General features: G+C 60.8%; 1 protein-coding gene across 1 annotated transcript in view; it reads right to left on the minus strand.

Annotated features, from left to right (window-relative positions):
* PRR5 (proline rich 5) overlaps positions 1-12,672 on the minus strand; it is a 49,904-nt gene extending 37,232 nt beyond the window's left edge. The window contains exon 1 of the mRNA XM_046011193.1: positions 12,622-12,672. The gene's annotated coding sequence lies outside the window, so the exon portion shown is untranslated. The remainder of the gene's footprint in view (positions 1-12,621) is intronic.
* Positions 12,673-13,362: the final 690 nt, after the last annotated feature.

Raw genomic sequence — 13,362 nt, forward strand, 5'->3', positions numbered from 1 at the left:
GCTAGGTGTGTGCAAGGGGCCAGATTTGGAGGAGGGAAAAGGTTATTTCTGTACTTAAATACACATGGTTCTCTCTCTAACGGACGAAGGTGAAATCCTTGTGAAGTCTGAAGATGTCCCAGGACCCTTCAGTCCTCCTGAGGTTATGGGACCTCACTGGGCCCTTCTCGCAGAGCCCCTGAGGATGCCCTCCTCCCTCTCCCCTGCCATTGGGGCAGCCTGGGGACCCTGTTCTAGACACCAGGTCCTTGGATCAAGCCGGACCACAGGAATACCAAGGACGTGGTCAGCCCATCACACGGGACCCCTCCGTGCGAGTTCCTAGAAGGATCATCCCTCGGGTCTCATTACCAGGAAAACCTGTGCTCTCCTCTGAAGGGCATTCAACTCTCAGGCTTGATCCTTCCTCTTTGCTCTTGTCGCCAGGAAGCTCAGAGTCAAAAATCAGTCCATAGCTCACAGGTGTGCTGGAACCTCCTGGCAGGCTTCATGTATTTATTTTGTCATTCCAGGTACATCTTGATAGCGCTTATAGTAACAACACAGCCACGGGTATGGCTTTAGGGACATTTTTCTAATAGCCAAGCACAGTCTGGGGAGGTCACACACGATCACACCATCGTCATCCCCGCTGACGCAGGGACCACTGATGGTGCTGTGTAGACGGGCTGGTGGAGCTGTGGGCGACGTTCCTGCAGGCACACGGGGGGCAGGGAGAGCAGTGGGCCATTTCCCCGGGGCCCCACTGAGCAGAGGGAGCTGCCGCAACACTCCCTTCCTGGGGCCGGCGGGGGCAGGGCAGGGGAGTGAGAGACTCAGGATTCCACTCCCAGAGGTGTCTGTGGGGACAGGACCTTCTCCCCAAACCCTTGGGGTCCCTCTGACATGCTCCCCTCTGCACACACCTGTGTCTATGGCTCCTACACTCCCCTCCCGCCCGCCCCGTCCATGAACGTGGTTTAAGTTTGGGAACCGACACAGGGTCTAGAAAGGCATTTAACAAAAACTACCTGACCCGTAGCAGCAGGAGGAAATGAGAGTTGGGGTCCCCAGTGAAAGGCGCTGGGCCACCCTGCTCTGACATTGACTCCCTGGGCCCTTATCACTACACTGGTTCCCACAGGAAGCCCAGCCCAAAGGGCGCCAGGAGTTCATAGGGTCCAGCTGTCCATTTTGTAGATAGGGAGACTGAGGCCTCAGGCCGGTGGGACGCACAGGTCACCCACAGGCAGGACCGTCCTAATGTGTGGGGGAAAGGAGCAAATGCTGAGGTCCTACTGGGTGCTGGGAACCCACTTCCCTCCCTCTCGGGGCTGCCCTACCAGTCAGAATGCCCGCTCCGTTTCACAATGAGGAGGCTGCCGTTCAGAGGACACGGCTGGCCCTGGGTGCACAGCAGGGAAGGGAAGGGCCGAGATCTGAGCCCAGCTCTGACCCGGAGGCCACTACCACAGAGTCATCGGTTGTCGTGAGCACCTCCTGGTGCGTCACGGGTGGGCAGAGTCACAGGAGGCAGTGGGTGGAGGACAGAGATTGCCTTGGGGAGTCCTGAAGAGCCCTCAGCAGCTGTGACATTTTAAATAGGCCTGGAAAGATGACCTCTCTCTGCAGAGCCCGGTGGGCCGCACCCTCAGCAGGGGCAGGCCTTGTGCTCAGCATCTCCACAGGATGTAATCTCCCAGCCGCCCACTGGGAGGGGCTCTGGAGCGGTAAACACGAGGCCACCCAGGAGGTGCCCCTCTGGCCTTCCTGCCGTGCTCTTCACCCACTGCTCCTGCTGTCCCAGACCTGCCCAATGCGAGTCCATAGCTGGAGCTTGGACAGACAAGGCCTCCCTCCAGGATGGGCCCCCGTGTCCCCAGAGCCCCAAGAGCTGGGCTTGGAGTGAAGCCAGGTGAGGGTGAGAGGTATTCCACGAGGGGACCAGACCTGTAGGGTGTGTGAAGGACAAGAGCCCCACCAGCTAGGGGACGTGGAGCCTGGGGGGAGAGCGTGTGCCATGCTGCCGGCCTTGGGGTGTGTGAAGGTTCTAGAAAGGCCACTGCCTGGGGTTCAGACCTTTCAGGTCCATGGGCTAGCTCCGGTCCCCTTCCCTTCCTGCACCACAAACCCGGCCGGCCCCCAGGTTCTGTCGGCTTCAGTCTCCCACCAGGTTCCACCCCCACCAGCATGAGAACTTGCTCATGTCACGTGGGGATGATGACAGGACCTCACGGGGCCATGGTGATGGTGGAAGGGGCCATGTATGTGAAATGAGGCATGGGGGCCATTGCGTTTGGTCAGCCAACTCCTATTCATCCTGCAAAACCCTGCCCAGGGTGACCTCACCCAACAACGTGGAGCCCTCTCCCACTGGGATGCCAAAATGAGGCTGGACCCATAGCTCCGGCTCCGTGAGCATTGGGGGTGGGGGGAGTCACATGAGGCTCAATTAGCTGAAAAGCCCTGGGGCTTGTCCCCAGCCCTCCTTGACCTGCATGAGTTTGGGAAACCCTTGTCTGTGGGCAAGGTCAGCTGGCTAGCCTCAGATCCGGGCTCTCTGGGGGCCCCAAGAGCATGATGCAGGCATCCCAGGCTTGGTCTCTACTGCTCATCTGCTGAGTCCTTGGAGCCAGAAAGCTAGACTCGGACCTGGAGGCGGATGCGGCGTCCTGCCACCTGCTCTCCCTGAACCCTTCTCTGGGTCTCGGGTGTGGGAGGACAGATTTGCCCAGACACTGGCCTGGCCCCCCGTGCGGGTCTTCTTGGTAGCTCCTGGTTTTGCATAACAGATGCTTTGGCTCTTTCCCTGTGGTTCCCAGTGTGGGGGGCAGACAAGGTGGGGATGGATGCGGGCTAGCTCCTCCCTGGGAACCAAGGCGCCTTGTGGCACCTGTTAGCTCTACTCCTCCCCTGTGCTGGCTCACCCTGCAGGGACTCCCCCGCCCCGAATGGAGGGCCAGGTGACAGCAAGGGGTCTCTAGGGCTGCGCCACAGGGATGAGACAAAAGGATGAGGCTGTAAGGTCCCAGACCTCTTGTAGGTAACCCACCAGGCTGTCAGCTCTGGGGATGTGTGAGGGGAGAGAAAGGGGAGTCAAGAGCCTCCCTGAGGCTTTCCAGATGAATGAAAGTGGAGGTCAACATCCTGGAGAAAGCTGCTCTCCTTGGAGGCCAGGCCCGGTTCATGGCCACATGCTTGCCTTCACTCTATCTGGTAAGACCTTCCTCTAAGCCTGGCCTGGGCAGCCAACTCCTATTCATCCTGCAAAACCCGGCCCAGGGTGACCTCATCCAGCCACGTCTCCTCAATGAGCCCCACCACAGTGCGTGTGCATCTGCATTTGGAGGGCAGCACTGCCCAGGCTGCTCGGAGGGTGAGACTGGGACCCCTCACTGTTAAGGCCATGCTCTGGACTCTTTCCTTGGCCGGCTCCTGCGGTTATGAGTACGACTTAGCATTCACGCACAGCGCTCCCAGGTGGGCAGGCTGCTAGCAGCCCTTCACCGGGGACGCAGGGCTGTGAGGACAGGACCAGAGGCTGCGTGCACTTCCCTCCCTTTCATTCGGTGAGTATTTCTTAAGAACCTAGCCTGTGCCAGGCCCTGAGCTAAGTGCTGGATTTGACTGTGACCTTGGCCAAATCTTTTACCCTGGGCCAGCCTTGGTGTCTACTTGGGCACTGTAACTGCTTTGGCAGGAAGAGACAATGTTGGGGGGAGGGGGCAGTTCCCATTTTACCAACAGGGGCAGAGGCCTGCACTGGGCATGTCTAGAGCTCAGCATCCGAGGCCACACCCAGAGGGCGCAGCCCAGCCCGCCTGGCCAGTGCAGCTGACAACAGGACTCCTGCTGGAGCAAAGATGGTGAGCCCTGGCTGGGGCCTGCGCAGGCCCCTTTCTCCTCCCTCCTGCCTACAGCACCTGCCAGTGTACATATAGGGGAGAAGCTCATCTAGCTCAGAGACATTCTTAGCAACTCCCCCCAGCCCCCCAACACGAGGGCCCGTAGCCTCCTGGAGGGCCCTCTTGGCCTTGGAGCCGACAGACCAAGATGATGGCCCCTGACCTTGACTGTCAGCACAGAGCAGGCCTTATCCCTTCACTGGCTCATTCTCTGCACCTTGGTAAAGCAGAGGAGGGCTCACCTGCACTGGGCCCGCCCCCTCTGTGACTCAGTGGGCAGATCTCCGTGGCAGGGGCCTGCTGCTGCCTAGAGCTCTTTCTGGTTGATCTCGGGACATGACACTCATTTCCCATTTCTGGGGGTTCAGCTGCCCCCGGGGGGCCTCCTGTGCTGTATCTCGTCCCCTAGCCAGGCACTCCGGGTGACGCTCTGACTACAGACGACAGAACAAGTCCCAGGGAGGACTGGAGCTGGTGAGGGTTATGACGGTGTCCCCTTGCTCTATGACGTCAGCTGCTGACGCTCTCTCTGCAGATGAGCCAGCAGAAGGCCTGGAGGCTCCGGGAGGGGCAGGGCTGCAGGGAAGCCCAGGGGTTGCAAGCTGGGCTCTGGAGACAAACGGACCTGCACTCAAAGTGCAGCTCTGTCCCTTACTGTGACTTGGCCTCAGTTTTCCCATTCTGTGAGATGGGGACACAGCAGTGCCTATCTCGTAAGGTCAGGGCAAGGATCTCAGGGGCTCCTTAGTGCAAAGTGCCTGCCGCAGGGGCAGGCGGCGGCTGGAGGACTCGGGGCTCAGGGGATGCTGTTTCTGCGATGCTCTTGGGGTGGGGCATACGCCCTCTCCCCCCTGCATCACTCAGGATCCCATCCAGCCGTCTCCTCTAGGCTCTTACCATCCCTGCCTCACCCTCCTTTAGGGCTCCAGCTACGCAGCACTCACGGGCCTAGCCCACCTGCTTTCTGAGCAAACCCACCCACCGGCAAGGCGCCAGCTACTCAAGGCTGATGGCTGGGCCGAGGCCTCCCCTGGGCTGCCCTTTGTGACAACTCCATCGCACCATGGGTCTGCGTTCCGTTAGCCTCCCTCATTGGACTGTGTCAGGCCAGTCCGATGGAGACTTATACTCAGCAGGCAGGGGATTTGTCTTTGTGGCAACTGCCTCCCAGAGTTTAGCAAATGCCTCTCAACACACGTGCATGTTACTGAGTGAACACCCGTGAACACGCCCTGCCACCTGCTGGCTTCTCTCCAGCAAGGAAATGCTGACTTTGCAGGATGGACATGAGGCCTGACGGATGGGACGAGCTGCTCGGGGTCACATGGCTCCAAGGCCGGGAGGCCAGCCCTCCTGATCCCCGGGGCTCTGTAACAAGCCTCTGCCGGCTGCCTCTCTCATGGCCCCAGAAATCCTTCCTGTCCCGCTGAACGTCCATTGTCTCTGAAGGTCAGGTACACAGAGTCCCTGTCTGCAAAGACTGGTCCAGAAAGGCAGTGAGTTTCCCCGCGGAGCACACCTTTACTCCTGTCCCTTACCACGTGTTTCTGAAACCTGCTGCAGTCCTGGATGTCCCTCACTCGCTCACTCACTCGTCCATTCATCAGACGCTCCCGAGGTTCCTCTCTGCGCCAGCCCCAGGCTGAGCCTGGGGACCCAGAGATGAATCAGGCAGAGCCCCACTTTGGAGCCTTTGGAGGGTGAGAGACTGGGAACAGATGAGCATGGGGTGCCAAATGCTGCCGCAAATACAGAAGCCAGGATTCCACGGGCTGCCCCATCTTGCCAGGGTGGATGCGGGGCAGCCGAGAAGGCTTCCTGGAGGAGGAGGGCACCTCCCAGCAGGGCCTTGAAGAACCAGGGGAAGCCCCCAGTGAAGCTGAGGAAGGATACGAAGAGTTCCAGGCAGAGGGACGCACGGGGAGGCCGAGAGGAGGGGAGAGTGAAGAGGAAATAGGCGGACGAGATGCCCTGCGCGCGTGGGCAGGCAGTGAGAGCTGACGGTGGCTCTGATCTAGCACGGGGGTGGGGGGAGGAGGACGCAGGGGGGGGTGCAGATGACCCCCGGCCACCCACAGGTATCCCGTCAGTAGCTTGCATGCGACCAGGCTCCCTCTTACAGCTGCGGGCGACAAGTGCGGCTCCGGGACCAGAGCCGCCTTCAGAACTCCGAGCCCCTTGGGAAAAGCAAAGCAGCTCTGCAAAGCCCCTGGGGCTCCAGCTCCGGTTCCTCCCTGGAACCGCAAAGCTTGCTGGGGCCTCTCGGAAACCAGGCCTGGTCCAAAGGCCAGTGAATGCCCAGCAGGCTGGTGTGAAGAGGTGACGGAGAGCAATGACGCAGGTGCCATCTTCCCTCAAGCAAGAGCAGTTGCCCCTCAAGCCACAGCCTGGAGACCGAGGCTCAAAGGGGCGGGCAGCCTGCCAGAGCTCCCCCCACCCCGTAAGCAGGCGGTGAGCGGGCGTGGGTGCTGAACCCAGCCCTGACGGTTCCGTGGGCTCCCCCGACCGTGGCATCAGTGTCCCCCACGGGTCCACGGAGCCTCGCGTGGGGGCCCGCGGCCAGTGCACCCAGAAGATATTTTATGAATGAGCGAACAAAAGAATCTGAAACCCCTGCTCTTCCTCCCCACCACGAGGCCGTAGGAAGGAGCCATCTGCTACTGTTTTTTGTTGTTGCTTTTACTCTGAAAATCAAAAGCACAAACCCGAAGTCATAGCTCTGGGTCACATCGGGACGGACAGACAGCCCAGCCCCCGATTCTGGCTAGAACTGAGTTTGTCCTCCCAGGGACAGGAGTCAGACAGCCGAGGGCCAAACCTCCGCTCAGCCACTAGCAGCTGGAGACTTGACCGGCCGCACCCCTGCTCGGAGCCTTGGTATCCCTCCCCACCCCCGACAGAGATGCAAGAGGTCCTACCTCCCTTGCTGGCCGCTGTGAGGACCAAGGAGATGGGACCCTGCAGGGGCGAGTGCATGGGGTATCCGGGCCTTCGGGCCTTCTCTGCCTGTGACCTTGGCGGCTGGGTAAGCTCTGGAGCCCTCAGCACTCACTGTGCTGGATGCCCTGTGGGCAGCTGAATGGCTTACACATTAGGAGGTGTGCACGCGACCAAAGGGCAGAGGGGCCAAGGAGGGTGCAGGCAGGGGGCTTGCTGGGCTGCCCTGTGACTCAGCAGGACGCAGGGAGGCTGCAGGTCTAGGGAGGGGAGCTGCCCCTGCTGCGCCTTGTGCAGGGAAGCCCAGATGCCACTGTTTCGGATAAATATTTTATCACTGCTCACACAGCCGTCCCCAAGAAGGTGCCTGCTGCCTCTGAGCCGACAGAACATTCTTTCCTGCCCGGACAGAAGGAAGTGGCTTGGTGGGGTGCAGGGTGGGGTCAGGAGCCCAGACCGCGAGCACCTTACCGTTCCTCTGAGACTTCAGGTCAGCTCAGCTCAGCAAATGCCCCCTGAGCCTCGCCCACACACTGCCCTGCACTGGGCTGTGAGCCGCAGGCTGGGTTCTGGGCTCAGCCCTGCCCCGTGGACAGCTCCTATGTTCCTCTTCTCCGTACCTAGAGCACTAGCCCCCTCTGCCCTTTGGCTCAGGCACACGTCCCATCCTGCTGGCCCAGTGCCACGCCACCTCCTCCAGGAAGCATTCCTGGCTTTCTTCCTTCTTACTGTGTGACCTTGGGCAGGCCATCGTGCTATCTAAGCCTGTTTGTAAAATGGAGCTAATGACCCCTACTCGTGGGGCAGAGGATGAGATTCTGTCGATGAAAAGTCTCCCAGCGCTTCACCCACATGAAGACATTCTCTTTGGAGGGAGCGGGACATCAGGCATCCACTCAATAAATACTGAGCACGTCTCAGGGTGGGACCCAGGCACATAGAGCGCCTGTTCACAGGGGTCCGTGATTTTCCTAGGGACACGGGACCTAAATAATACTAATACTAACAGGAAGCACGGGAGCAACAACACGACAGTGGTAACAGCTGCCACGTTCCCAGCCCCTGCTGCTGCCAGGAACTTGACATCACACCCCCCTGTTTACACCTCCCAGCAGCCCTGTGCCGCGGGGTTCTTACCCCACTTTCTAACAAGTGAAAACCATAGCTCCCTGCCTCTCCACGGCTGGGCTTCCCAGCACGGTCAAAGCCAAGCTCAGCATATTCTCCCAGCCTTCCCTTTCCACGCTGGGTCTACTGTGCCAGGGACCTTCACCACCACTTACTCAAGTCTGAGACTAACAGTCCTAGGGACTCAAAAGGTAGTGAGCTCCCTGTCACAGGAAATAATCAAGCAGGGGGCATCATGTTTATTATCATCAATACGGGGCCTTGATGGCTGGCTTTCTGCCCATCTTAATCAGACCTAAACACTTACCAGTGGTGTGACCTTGGACAAGAGACTGGCCTCTCTGTGCCTTGCCTTCCTCATCTGTACAACGGGATCATACCATGGCCTTGGAGGGTTACATGAGGTGCACCTCAAGGGCTGCTTCTGTGCTGACTATTACTATTTTGTAGCTTTCCCTTACCCCTCCCCCTCATGGGAACCAAACAGGGTAGAAATCGAAATTTCCATTTCACAGATTTGAAAACTGAGGCACGGAGAACGACCCCTCAGACTCAAAGGGTATGTGACAGAACCAGAACCAGAACCAGAACGCAGGTCTCTTGGTGCTGAATGGGGGCCGCCCTCCCGGCCTGGATCCTCCCTCCCCCTCGGTCTTTCGTCCTGAGTGCTCCTCTGGGCTCCGGGCACACTGGTGCTGCTGGAGAAACTGCCTGGGGCAACACATAGAAGGTTTTTAACCAGTTCAGCTGATGGCACAGACAGCAAAACCTTAAGAACCTTCCAGAAAAGGAGCAAGACTTCTGCTGGGGTCAGAGGAGCCCACTGTGGTGGGTCCTGATGTCGGGGTGTTCTGGTGACATTCTCTGACCTTCAGGCGGGTAGGGCGGAGGGGTGGAAAGGGGGCGTGCACACCTGCCAGTCAGCCTAGGTCTGAACCCCAGCCCTGGTCCTTGACGCCCGGGTCTCCAGGCAAACCACTTGGCCTCTCTGAATTGGCCACGATCACCCTCTGGGCTGGCTGGTCCCTGGAGAATCTGCACATGGGACCAGACACATGGTAGGTGCTCAAGAAACAGCAGCTCCCTTCTTCCCGGGGGTCAGCCCACACTCTGGAATCAGAACCGAGGAGAGAGCACTACTTCCTGCTGAAATGAGCTGCGATTTTCTTGATAATCTTTTCAGAAGGGGCCTGGTCCCTGCATCACCACCCCGACTTTTCCCAGGGTGTAGACAGTCGGTGGCCTCACTGTCGTCCTCCCTGGAGGGTACAGATGGGCACGAGAAGGAACTAAAGGCTTCCCCGGGCCGGGCACTGAGTCCTCTCGCCACGCCGGAGGTGCACAAAGACGCTAATGCTGATCCCAGTGCTCAGAGTAACTCTGGGCCCAACGCCAGCCTGAGTGAGACGCCACACATCAGAGCACTGTGACGGCGAGAGCTGGTGGCCGGACTGCCACTCTTCCCGTCTTCATGGGGACTGTCCCTCTCAGGGCCTTATGTGGAGCCACCAGATCCTCACCGCGACCCTATGCTCTGAGTGCTTGCAATTCTCACCACTTTCCAGATGAAGAAATCGAGGTGCACAGAAGTCGAGGGCCTTGCCAGTATCAGACAGCTGGGGACAGGCGGGGCCGGGATTCAAACCCAAGCAGCCTGGCTCGGGAAACCAGGGTTTTGATCATCTCAACAGTGTCGTCCAAGCGACCCACCACAGATGACACGACTGAAGCTCAGAGAGGTTAGGCAGCTTTCCCATGGCCACACAGCGATTGGATGGCGCTGTCAGGATTTACAACAGGCTGGCCTGACTCTGGGGTCCCCGGCCCTTGCGGCCCCTCTCTGGCCCTGGCTGGCTTCCCCCCCCCCCCCCCCCCCCCCGCTGCCTGGAGCCGTGTCCTGGACTTAGGGATTCCTGAGTCACCAGAACTGGGGTTGCACACAGATCTCAAAGCCCTCATCCTGCTGGTGCTCCCCCAATGAGATTTGGTTAATCTCTAAGATAGCTAAGGGGGATGTGGTTAAAAGGCAAAAAAAGGGTTACGGTGTCACCAGGAAGTCACCTTTTTGTTCCACTAAACCCATGTCTTCAGAGCAGTCCAAGACTCTAATTTGCTTCTCCCAACTCAGACTCGGAGCGTAGCTGGGTCTTCTTCAGCACATACCCCGAGGCCACCCGAGGCTTCTGGGTGAGCCTAAAGCAGGACATCCTGACCCCACTGTGTGACCCTGCGCCACAAGGACCCCACAGTCTGACCCTACAGCTCCCCGTTCAGATGGCATCCGTGGCTTCTCCCTTCTTGCCTCAACCGGGACCCCCCTGCCATCTGCCAGGCCTGGAGAAGGCCAGTGGGAATGAGCGAGTGAATGAATGAAAGAATGAATGGCTTTTCCTGTCCTTGCATGGGTGTCTCGGGAGCCCGCCCTCCTCACAGACGTCCCAGGAGATGACTTTGTTCACATCCATGAACACCCAGGACTCAGGGCACCCGAAGAGGTAGGGAGAGGGCCCCGGGCTGTCTCCTTCCTCCTCTTGGCCCCAGCCCCTCCTGGCTCTGCTGGGAGCCGCTGGGAGACCCGGGTGTTCTCTCCCAGTGCCTGTCTTCAGAAAGAGCCGGCGTCAGCATCCCAGCCGGTCCCACAGAACGCTGCCCGGCCGCCCAGGCCATGCCGCTCAGTCAGCCCCATCCATTTTAATCCATCCATCAGAAACAAACAGATCCATCAGCAAACAAATGTTTCTGCACCGACCGCTTTCCCTGATGGTGAGAAATTACGTCCACGCGAACGCCTCCGTCACCAGGTCGTTCAGGTAGCCGAAACACAGACGGTGCTCACCTCTCTCGTGGCTCACCCCGGGTTCGCGGGGGTGAGGGGGGCTTGCCAAGTGTTAGGCAGGGCGCCTCCCTGGGTCCCCTGCCTACCCGTAAGGAGTGGGGGATACTAGGATTTCTAGTTTTCAGATGGAAAATACGGAAGCTCCAAGAAGCAGAGTCACTTGGTTGGACCACGTGGACAGCCAGTGGTGGCCCTGCGAAGCCTACCGAGCTCTCCCTCACTTCAGAGCACCCTCCTGCCGCCCACATTTTCAACAAACGGCTCAGAATCCCAGACAATTTGGTAGGAAAGACCCTTGGGAGGCCATCACCCGCTGCTGGATGGGGACCGGGGCTCAGGGAGGGGGAGTGGTTTGCCCAGGGGACTCATGAGACCACGCCCCTGGGTTGGGCTGCTCTTGGGTCCACCCCACAGCCCACCGGCCAGGAGTATGTGGTCTCGTGCTCTCTCTCGTCTAATGCCATGGTTCAGCCGTGTTCACATTTGCACGAGCATGCGGTGGGGGGGGTGGTGGTGGTGGTGAGCTGTGACATGCAGATTCCTGGTCAGGACGAGAGTCCAGGGACTGGCGTTCTATCAAGCACTGTCACTGAAGAGGACAATCTGGTGGTCCTAGACCCCACCCCCTGGAGGCCCTAGCTTACCCCTCCAGGAAGGGTTCTCAGGCTGCGCCGGGGGCAGGAGGTCTGCGAGGCCACAGGGAGCCCCACCTCTCCCTCCGGATGCAGTCCAGGGAATGCGGTTTGGAATCCCGGGGAACTCCCGCCCAGACGGGATTTCGCCAAAACCATCACTAATCACCTGGACAGCGATGGCCACTCCAGGCAGCTGTACACCGTGTCACTGGTGCCCCGAGGCACGGATGGGGAAATGGAGGCCGCCCACAGGAAGTGGCTGGGCTGGACAAGGCCAAGACCACACCCAGTGACCCCCAGGCCAGGGACCCTCCCGGAGCCCAGCACATTTCCCCCTGCTGTGGTTCCACTGGAAACAATCTTAGAAAGCGTCAGGCCCTGCTTCTGTGAACTGGGTCCAGCGCATGGTCTGATCTTGCCAGACACCCAGACCCAGACACGGGCAAGTCTGCCCTGCCTGCCACCTCTCAAAGGATGTGAGGGGGGCTCCCTAGTTCCAGTCCACAGACCCCTCTGTGCTCCAGCCCTGGGGTCTCTGCCCTCAGATGTAACTGCTGCCCAGACCATGCCCCCCCCCACCCCAGGGCTCTGCAGGGCCAGCTCCCCACAGGAAGGTGGCAGGAGGCCCAGGCCAGAGGCCAGAGGGGTGGGGCCCCCCGCGCTGAAACCGGACAGGGCCCCGAAAGGAGGTTCTCCCTCCCTTGACCATCTTTGTTTGCTCTGTTAAGGGGGAGCAGTGTAAAGGGAGGGGAGGAGGGGCCGGGGGAGGGGGCAGTGCTGGGGAAGGAAGACCAGGAGACAAGGCAGGGGGACACCCGGCTGGACAGACCCGCAGAGACCCACCCGCAGAGACAGAGCCGAGAAGGGGGCGGGGCGGGGCGGGGCCTTGCGTGTGGGGGGGTTGCTGGCGAGAAGGAGAGACCCCGAGAGAGGAGCTGGGAGGTCCCGGGGGACTCATAGTGGGAGAGGCTGGAGCCCCTTGCCCGGGGGACGCCCGACCCCTACCCCATTCCATGTCCCCGCAACTCGGCGTGACGCGCGGCGCACACAGACACACACACACACACACACACACACACACACACACACACACGGCGCTCCGGTGGCCCCGGCCCGGCCTCTTCAGGGGCGCGTGCGACCCCCGGCGCCCCCCCAGCCCCCTTCCCGCGCGGGGCCTCCGGGGCCCGTCGCCGCCGCTCACCTTGGTCCCCGCGCCACCGCCGCCGCCGCCGCCACCGCGCAGAGCCGGAGCCCGGGCCGGGGGAGGGGGCCGCCGAGGCCCCGCCCCGCCCCGCCCCCGGGCCCCAGCTGGGGCGCAGGACGCGGACGCGGCCCCGGCCACCGCCGCCCGGGCTCCGCGGCCGATGCGAGCGAGACCCGCGGAAGGAGGCGACCTGCGGCCGCCGGGGAAGGGGCCCGCCCGAGCTGGGAGCTGGGGCCGGGGCGCCCTCCGCGGATCCCGCACCCCGGTGCACTGCGCAGGCTGTAGGCGGTGCCCGCCGGGGATGGGGCGTCCCCGGCCACCAGTAACCCCCCACCCCCCACCCCGGGCGGCGGTCCTTTAACGCCCACTGAGCGCCCGCTCCTCGAGCCTCGGCCTGTGCGGGGCGCTGCGAGCCGGAAAGAAAAAATCAGACATTCGGATTCCGTCCCTGCCCGCTTGGGCGGGGTGGGGGGGCGCTCGGGATCTGGCCGCTGGCAGAGGGGGCAGGGACGGAGCGACAGACGCTCCCAGCATCTGAATGGCCCAGGCCTGTGGTTCTCAAAGTCTGGCCCCACCTGCCTCGTGGGCATCACCTTGAGCTGGTCAGCTGTGCACTTTCTCAGACCCCATCCCAGACTTACACACTCTAGGGTTGGGGCCTACGAACCTGGGTTTTACCAAGCTCTCCAGGGGATACCCAGGCCTGGAGAAGTCTGAGAAGTACTGGCCTGGTTGAAA

This window comes from Meles meles, chromosome 7, assembly GCF_922984935.1.
Source record: "Meles meles chromosome 7, mMelMel3.1 paternal haplotype, whole genome shotgun sequence".
In the NCBI taxonomy this organism is placed as follows: domain Eukaryota; kingdom Metazoa; phylum Chordata; class Mammalia; order Carnivora; family Mustelidae; genus Meles; species Meles meles.